Source organism: Numida meleagris, chromosome 2, assembly GCF_002078875.1.
Source record: "Numida meleagris isolate 19003 breed g44 Domestic line chromosome 2, NumMel1.0, whole genome shotgun sequence".
Lineage (NCBI taxonomy): Eukaryota > Metazoa > Chordata > Aves > Galliformes > Numididae > Numida > Numida meleagris.
The window spans coordinates 40,798,801-40,808,398 of NC_034410.1; the positions used below are offsets into that span (position 1 = coordinate 40,798,801).

The window sequence follows — 9,598 nt, forward strand, 5'->3', positions numbered from 1 at the left end:
TCAGTTTAGCGCTGCCTCCAGGTAATTCTGACCAGCGTTTATAAAGCCCCGAAATGCCCAAACAGACTTCATCCCATCTGCTATATGACCCTAACATGAAATCAAACACACACCCCTGCGGGGCACAAAGCTGCAGTCCACGAGCTCTCCTTAGGGATGGCAGCACCCCACAATTAATTGCACGATGACATTTTTGCATATTCGGGGGTGGGGAGCGCGAACGTGTCGAGCATCACCTTCTCGCGCTGCAGATGTACACACAGCTGCTCGCCGGCGCTCAGCGCGTGAATGAGAAGTGCCGCTAATTCTTCCAAGACAAATGCAAGCGATTGGCTTTGTTGCCGCTCGCCTCTGCAGCTCTGGAGACCGTGCCGCAGCCACGGCATCACAGGCCCTGTATTAACTGAATTACAGGCAGCGCCAACGCCATCATCTTCATCTCTCTCACGCGCGCTCTAATTACTTATCCAGATCGAGCCCGACTGCTGGAAAATTAGCTCTCTCCAGGAGGTAACCGAGCTGAAAGGTTCTTTTTACCAAGAAACGATGGGCTGGCCTCTAGCAGTACATCAGCCAGCGCACGGCCGTAAGAAATGTCACAAGACGTAAATTTGTGAGTGGGTTTCTCTTCCTCCCAGAAGAAATAAGACATTTTTTAGAAGATATGAAAATAGGCACATGTAGATACAGACGCACCAAATAAAAAGCCACCTAAATTCCTGACCCTGGACTTGAAGAATTTACTTAGATCAGGATGAGAAGTGCATTTTGTGCAGATCTTTCTATCGCTTCGTAGGTTCGTTCCCGCTTGCTTCTCACAACCAACTTGGTAGCGTGCACTTACACACAGGTTTTGTTTCTTGCCATCAGCTGCAGAGACCAAGTTTTGGTTCCAGTGCCTTGCTGGGGAAACCAACACTGCAGTCACACCATCAAACCAACTCACAGCCGCAGAACAAAGAAAGAGGATAATGCGTTTTTAAACTCAAAATGCTCCTTCAGCTTGTAGCAATGTAAAAAATAAATAAATAAATCTAAAAGCAACTCAACTTTTTTATTTTTAAAAGAGCATGTAAACCTGCCAGACACAAGTAGCTTAGAAGGAGCAGCTTTCAAATTATTTTCTAATTAGCAAGGCTGTCATTATGAGCTGATTTGCTGTTCTGCACGCATGTACAGATACACACATTTTTAACACACTTAATGCACTCTCTGATCCAATTCCAGTCGCACGCAGGGACAGCGTAAATTTTAGTGCTGTGGAGTTTTAACTTACACAGCCACGTGAAGCACACAAAACATTGCTATCGGAACAATGCAGCACTATGAAACATACACTGAATGCGATACTGATGAGCTTTGCAACTTACTGGCTTATTTAAAAAAGGGCAGAGCAGATCACAGAATGAAACCCCACACTCGCTGCATTTACGGCAGTCTCAGAACACCGAGCCTTCCCCATTCTCTTAATTGCACTGGGTGTTATGCATGCTAGGGATGGAGCGAGAAGAGTTGTCAGCCTACCTGACTGCAGAACAAAGAGCATTTTTTTCTTCGAGCATTTGTTACTGACGCTTGAGCCACACCCTTCAGTCCTCGCTGAACCCACTCCTTACAATCTCCTCCTTCCTGCTCACACGGGAAGGCATTTTCTCCACAGAAATAAGATATTAGGGAATCTCGTGCTTGGGAATTGCTGCATTTGGGTGACACTTTGAAAACCCCCTCCTCGTGTGGGTGGAAGGAAGGGATGGGGCTCTGGGCCATGAGCAGCAGAGAGAGTCCCTTGGGATGGGGCTCAGCCTCCAAGGGTAGCTTTGCAGTAGGGTGATTAACCCCAGGGTACAAGGGTAGAGAGGAAGAGCCCCAAAGCAACCAAATGTCTAAAGAAGAGGGGAAACACCACACCCTATCATTGATGCGCTGAGCTACACGCTCGCATCTCACCCCAGCAAAGCCCTGCCATGGAGAGGCCATCTCTGTGTTGCTCTACGCACTCCCTCCTGCCTCTCCCCTTGCTCCCAGCCAGGGAGTATTGCAGGCCACCGTGCATCTGCCTCCTCACCCCCCAGAAACCAAAACGCAGCTGGAACACCTCATAGGTTAGCTGCAGAACACCCCAAAGCACAGGTTGTTTTTTCTTTGCACATTCATACAAATGAGGTATATTCCTGACCTGATCTATTTGGAAAGACATCAGGTAACGCAAAGCAATATGCAGACAATGTGAGAACGGGTACCTGTGACGCAACCCATCTCACTTCTGCCTGTCAGAAGCACATCCTGCGTCACTGCCATGTCTTGCTAGCAGACATATGGAGGAAACCCAGCAAGGCTGCTCCCAGCAATCCCAACTGCCCTTACCAATCCTTTCACAAGGTGGTGGCACCAATGCAGCTCCTCCAGGCAAGCTGTACACATCTTGAAAGCCAACAGGGCAGCCCTTTGGTCCCACATTTCCTCAAGTACCACAGCTGCACCTTTTGCCCCCAGTGCAGTACACGAACAGTGTTCTCAACCCCTCCCACCATCCCAAGTTTCAGGGCAGGTGGGGTTAGGAAATAGCTTAACTTAACCAGGATTTCTTCCATGATACCAGCAATCCTATAGCCTCTGAAATTTGCTAAGGTTTTGTATTTAAGAAAGGGTTTTGTTCTGCTGTTCCCTGGTATTTGATATGTTATGATCCAACATACGCTATGATCCGACAGCCACACGCACCAAACAAAGGTAAGCTGCTGTGCCCCTGAGCTACGCCAGGATGCTGCGTCACACAGCACAGCAAAATCCTGTCATCGTCTCAGCATTGCGCATCCAGAGAAATTAAGCCCCCTTAAACTTCCATCATACTATTCCCAAACAACCAACAAAGCATTAAATATAAGCAGTAAGAAAATGCACACCAGCCAGGATGCATTAGACTGCTGACTACCAAGCATTCTGATGACAATTCTGAGGCAGGGTGTGGGCAGAGATCTCCCTTGAAGCTTCCTACAGCCAGTGCCACCACTGCTTGTGGGGCATGGGCTCTCACAGACCCCTGCTCCAAAGGAAGCCTGCCCTGAAGGAGTGATGCCCACACCTCTCCTGGGACATCCCAGACTGGGCGTCCTGGGAGAGATGCCCGCTGAGAAACAGACAAGCAGCTGATTACCCTTAAGCCAATGGGCTTTATATAGTTGTTTCCATGGTGCCGAAAACACACCTGAAAGAAAACTAGGCTTCCAGAAGGCTGCATCTTGCATGAGTAGAAAGCAAGCCCCTGTGTTTTAACACAAGATGCAGTACAGGGTGCACAGTGGGCACCTGACTGCTCATCACTCCTCAGGGATGCTAACAGCAAGCCTGTGCAGTCCATCCACTGTGAAGTGACATTCCTCCCACCTCACAGTGGCACCTTAGAAAAAAAATCAAGGACAGAAAACCAGCAGACTAACAGCAGAATCAAGCCACCATGTCAGGACTCAATATTTTCAGACTGGACTCACTTTACTTACTTCAAAGCCTGCCAGCCCTGCAAGCTATTTCTCAACCATACACAATGCTCCCATAGCTTTGCACTGCACTGCCTCTGACAGTCAGAGACTGCGATGAGAAATGACAGCCTCCATAATCCAACAAGTGATGCTGTCCAGGGGCGAAAGCCAGAGGGCTGCAGAGCCTTCCTGCTGAGTGCAGCGCACAGGGAGCATCACTCACAGCCATAAACCCCATCTACCCTGCAGCCACCCTGCTCCATGCAGTGCTACAGCCCCTTCTCAGGAAGGGAACACAGCGCTCCCCTATCACTAGACGTTGCTGTCACTTAAAAGAAAAGCCCCTTCTTCCCCCAGAAGAAGGTTGCACGTGAACCTACATGCAGGCTCTGGTACTGACACCTGAGGATCAACTCCTATCTCCGAGATCACCACCCTTGTTCTGTGGAAGAGCCTACAAGGCTCTCAGCAGCAGGAATTCAAAGCCACTTCAGCCTTACAAAGCAGAAGCATGTTTTGCATTTCTCCCTAAAGGACCGCAAACACCTTCACAAGCACCAGACCTCAGATCTCCATCAACAGCATCCCCACTGCCTCACCTCACTCTGAGCTGGTAAAGCAGTGCTGGAGGGAGGCTTGCATCTCAGCACCCAAGGTCAGTTGTTGCACCAGGGACACCTCAGCAGTGCAGCTCCAGCAGGCTGCAGCTTCCTGACACCAGGACTCAGGAGGATGGTGACAGTGCATCAGGACACCGGGGAGCTTTGCTCCAGCCCTGCACCCTCCTTTGCATTAACCCACATCAGACAGTAAGCCTCACCTTACTTCATGTGCCACTTCTTGGTGAGGAAGACTGAGAAATCTGACCAATTCAGAAGGGAAAGTAGTTCTCTGCCAACAAGGAAAAAAATGTACAATTTTTCTTCCCTGCCCCTCCCCAGTTTCCTCATTCATGTTTTCCTCCCTTCTGCTTTAAAAAGGGAAATTCCAAGCTCACAGAGAACTAACAGCATATTGTCAAATTGCTAAGGACCACATTAGCTATGGAGGTTGAATAGCACAAGTCCATAAAAGCAATCGCAACATCAGCTAGATAGTTCAGTGGGATGTTTCATTTTGAAATAGATGGTTTTGCTGTTTAAAAATGAAAAAATTTAAATGGGACTTCAGCTGAAGTAAGACTAAATCCAGGAAGTCTTTTGGTTCGTTAAAGCCAAACTGCATCTCCATCAACGCTCCAAATTGGAGCCGACTTATTTCTGAGACAAGCGATTAAAGAGAAGGAAGAACAGACTCCCAGATGTTTTTCCCCCGCACAGCAAGACCCACCAGGCAAACAAACCGTCTTTGCTATTTACCTCGGGGCAGGACCCAGAGTCCATAAGCAGTGTGTTAATTTTGACATTAGCCTGGTCTAACACGCACCATATTTAAACAAAACCACACCAACCCCTCCATGGCAGGGGGAGCAGACCAGTCCCTCCGCCCTGCACACACACTGCGTTACGATCCGCCACCTCCTATAAATGCCGCCATTTGTCTTCTTTAGGTGCACTGCAGGAATATTTCCATATAAGCCCTATTAGAATGAAAACAACAGTGTGACAAACAGCTTTGCAAATGGGTCCGCTGCTCAGACAAAGCACGGACGCAGCACGCTGGTTTGCAGGAATACGCCATGCAACTCGCAGTGCTATTAGTTGATTTGAAACCCAATACATTTAGTAGCTGCTTTATCTTCTCCATCATGATGTGACTTTCCCAAACGCACAGCTGAAGAAGCAGAGCATGTGCTCTCCTCCTGCAACAGTTCCCACAATCCCGTCCCTCTCTCCTCCCCTCCAATTTACACTGATTACAGGTTTCAAAATCTTACAGATTCGTTTTAAAGTTCTATTTAAAATGCTGATTTTTACTTGTTTCCTTTTCATCTAGATCAATACTGCACAAATGATAAATTTGTACCGCTCACCATTTATACTTCTTCATCTTACCACTGAATATCCTAGAGTGAGCTCAGAAAAATCAGTTCCTGGATAGCACTTGTACTTCCCTCCGTAGCCAATTCCCCATTTAAATTTCTGAGTGGGCTCTGTTAGCACAGACACCCATTGTAACATTCAGATATTAAGCGCAGCAGAAAGAAACCGCCTCCCAAAATGTTCACCACTCATTTTTAAGTTGGTCTAATTTTATGACGACACTTCAGCACAGGCATTATTCCCTGCAGAACAGTGCCCCAGCGTTAGGACGTCACCACATCAGTTTCCTATTCAGCCTCCGAGAGATGCGAAGCCACCATTTTCTTTTCGATGCATGCAAATTAAGTTCTGTTCGTCTCCGCAGAAAGTATGAACCACGGATTTCTCCACTTCGGCGGTGAAGCTGTCACCTAGCACTGAAAGCAAGTATTAATTTCTAGGGGAAACTCCTCAATCCTGTTTAAATGAAGTAATTAAACATTTAAAGGACGAGCGAGCTGACATTATTATTATTTTTATTATTTGCAGGATACCTCACAATGCTAGAGATTCCCCTCACACTGATGATCTTCTCCGTCAGACACCCGCACAATGCAGTTTTTCCAATAGGTGCAGGCTTACTCGAGCCTTGCAGAAGCTGCACATTTTACACCGCTGTTAATTTAGTAAAAGAAATAGCTGCTCACACATCTGGGATTATTAGACTTGATTTTACATCCTAGAGCTTTAAAAACAACAGCACCTCGCAAGCCTCCAGCTTACGGAACGCGATGAATTCTTCCATCACCATGCAGTATTTTCAGCATTTAGAAAAGCTCAAACATTTTTCTAGCAAGAGCATTTAACAGAGCTTTACCCCAATTAATCGAGGTTTTTAAACAATGTCCACATTTAACTCAGATAATGCACGGGGTTCGCTGCGATTCTCCAGCAATTCCAACTATTCGGTAATACAGGAGACTTAGAGCGCAGCTCAGGAATTCCTATTTTTCAGCAACCCTGTGAAACTCACAAAGTTAATTCACAGCACTCACAGGCAAAGGAACCTGAAGAAGAATCAGGGAAAGCAGCCCTTCGCTCACGGCTTTAACAGTAATTTCATAAATAAGCTCCAGAGCTCCAAGCAGCCGTGCTGAGGCACGAACGCAGGCGAATGAGCCGTGGCTCTCCGGTACAGCACCGGGCCGGCAGACCGAGGGGCAGCGAGATGCCTTCATTAACTTTGCTGCCTTTCGGAGGTCAGGCAGACGCCGGCCGCCAGACAACCACTTTGTTTCAGGCATTTTTATGAGACAAAAGGCACACAGTTAGCACTGCATTGTGCCCCACCCAGCTGACTCAGGACTGTCGTGGTTTCACTCCATCAGGCTGCAGGGCTGTATTTCCATCTCCTAATTAAGCATCCCCTCTAATACATGCGTGCATCTCAAAAACGTGCTCTTTTCCTCCTCTTGCTCTCTCCCAGATAATACCTCGGCAGGTCAGATGAGAAGGAAAATCGCATGAATGAAACAATGAAGGCGCAGAACGGCGCTGACCTTTTCCTGCAATGACACCTCCCACCCCTCCTTCCCAAACTAGGAGACCTGTTCTCAACAAATGATGAATTACCAGCAGCAAAAATAACCCTCCTCCACAGCACCCGCTCCCCCACACCCTAAAACAGGGATGCATATATCAGTTGTTTTTCCTGAGAGTATTTTGAGCAAGGATTTTCCTCCCTACCTTTGTCAAAGCACAGTCTGCATCAATCTCCGTATGACATACTGCACATCGTGGTTAAAATAAATTAAGTAAACGTTATTGTTTCCTCTCCCAGCACCACGCATATATATTGGCACCACTACACAAAGGCACAGTATGTGGAAGGCATGTTAAAAACTTTATGAAATTCAAGTTATAAAACTTTCATTAAACACATGAATTAGAAGGTTAAATTCATAAGAGCAGCAAATAAATTCCTCATGGAAAAATATCAGGATTTGCTTGATTGCTATTTATATGAATGATTTTAGGCAGCTTTATCTCAGCATTAAATACTAAAATACATCTTATCAGAAAATACCAGAGACATCGACAAAGTGCAGATAGCATTTTCTGTTTTCAAAGCAATTTCAGGTAGTACCACGCTTTCCTTGGACTTGCTATGTAACCCAGTTGAACTGAAAACAAGACGCATAGCCCTCATTTGTCCTTTAAAAGGCAAGCTTAAGAGAAGCCATCAACTCCATGCTAGCACCAGTCCTAGCAGGGCATTGCTCAGCTGGATGTGCTGAAGGGAAGGTAACCAGAAAGGCCCAGCCACCCTCATCGTCTACTCCTAAGCCCAACTGATCCATCAGTTTTCCCCTTCACAGCGTCTTTTAAAGTAGAGTCTGCACCTCCAGATATCGCCACGCATCTCTGCAGAACTCTGTTTTCAGGACTATGGCTTGTTGTGAAGGCAGAGACGCAGGCACAGTGAGGAGTTCCTTGTTACACCAATATTCCACCGTGTGTATTTGACAGAATCCCATTAACCCACAATTACTTAACCTGTGGTGAAACGTGGCAAACCCTTCGCAAACAAACAGATGTTTCATGACAGTATGGTGGTCTGCATTCTTATTCCATGAATGCCACAACTTTCCCACAAAACAAGCGATACGCATTACTATACCTTGGTTGTGTTCTGCAGTTTGCCCCTAGCAGCACTAAGGCCATCCCCAGGTACCTACCTGCCACATCCCAATGGCTCAAGGAAGGCCATAGCACCACCACAAGTTAATGGAAATACATCTCACTCTTGGGCATGAAATAATAGGGGCTGGTGATGTGAGCGCTGGAAACACAGGTGCATTCTCCGCTGTTCCTTTTTGGCACTAAGCGCAGAGTCCTTCACACGCTACCCACCCCAATTCCAAACACCTGCAACGTGCTGCAGTCCTGCTTTGTTGCAACCAATCCACCTAGTTAAAGATGGGGGAAAAGAAAATCCTCCTGCTGACATCCCCTCCCCGACCCCAAGGCACCACGGTAGGAGGTCGCCAGGTACTTACGCGTCGCAGCAAACCGCAGGAGGAGGGGGCCAGGCGGCGGCGGCCATCTTGGGACCTGCAACAGCGGGAGCAGAGGTGTTACTGCGGCCCTGTGAGCGTCGCCATCAGGCACCGCCTGGTCCCGCAACCACCCACAATGTCACCTTGCTTTAACAGGGTGCGCGAGGCACACAGCGAATCAGGAGGAGCACACTGGGTGTTTTAACATTAGAACCATCGAGAGGAAGGAGCTGAAGCAACACCTGCAATGCGCATCCATGAGTAACCACTCCCTTCCTGATAAAGCTTCAGAGGAAAAAAAAATGAAACAAAAAAGCTTTAAAGCAGGTATTTCACACCTTGGTGAGGTGCCTGGCTAGGACGGAGGGCAGCACTCACAAGGCGATGCTGGAAATGCGAGGGCTCCTCCAACACCCCTTCCCATTTCTCCTCAGGCAGACACCCTCGCGTTCCTGGTTTGTCAGAGAACTGCTGCTCAGAGCTCATTACCAGCGATGCTACACACGCATCTATTGCTGTACCACAAGAGCAAGAACTGTCACAAGGCAGCATCCCCACCTCTTTTTTTTTTTTGGACTTTCCAGCAGCAGGCTTTGCTCGGACGCACCTCGATAAAGCAGCACAGCCCGACGCTGTCCGCCGGCTGCCCGGTCCGCGATGGCTCCGGGCGCAGCAGGCGCGGGGCTCTGCGTGCCACCTCCCGGGGCTGCCGCACCGCAGCCATCGCCGCAGGAGGTGGGCGCATGCCGCACGCCCACGGCCACGCCGCCGCGCTTCTGGAACCTTCCCGCGAGGCAGCGCCCCGAGACGCGCCGTGCCCCCGCGACGGATAGGGCTTTGCGGGCAGCGCCGGCACCGCGCGGCCGTACGAGCGGAGCGAGAGGTGGGCGAGCGGCTGGGTGCGCTCTGCCCCGCGCCTTGCAGGGCTGGGAGCGGCGGATACGATGCTCGCAGAAGTTGGGGAGGGGGGGGGATTTATAACTTAAGAAATAATACTCCCAACAGAGGGAAGCCGCCGCGGACCCAGCGGCCGCGGCACCTCCGCAGCGCTCGCCCCGCCCGCAGCGCGGTGCTCTGCCCGGCTACCCCCGCCCCGACCCCC

The 9,598-nt window shown here is 48.9% G+C and overlaps 1 long non-coding RNA gene across 7 annotated transcripts in view; it reads right to left on the minus strand.

The window, feature by feature from the left end:
• Nucleotides 1-9,491, minus strand: part of LOC110394348 — a 57,645-nt gene extending 48,154 nt beyond the window's left edge. For 6 of the 7 annotated variants that reach the window (XR_002435568.1, XR_002435566.1, XR_002435564.1 and 3 more), the window contains exon 1: nucleotides 8,497-9,491. This is a non-coding gene — a long non-coding RNA (uncharacterized LOC110394348). The remainder of the gene's footprint in view (nucleotides 1-8,496) is intronic. The other variant, XR_002435563.1, reaches the window with a different exon arrangement.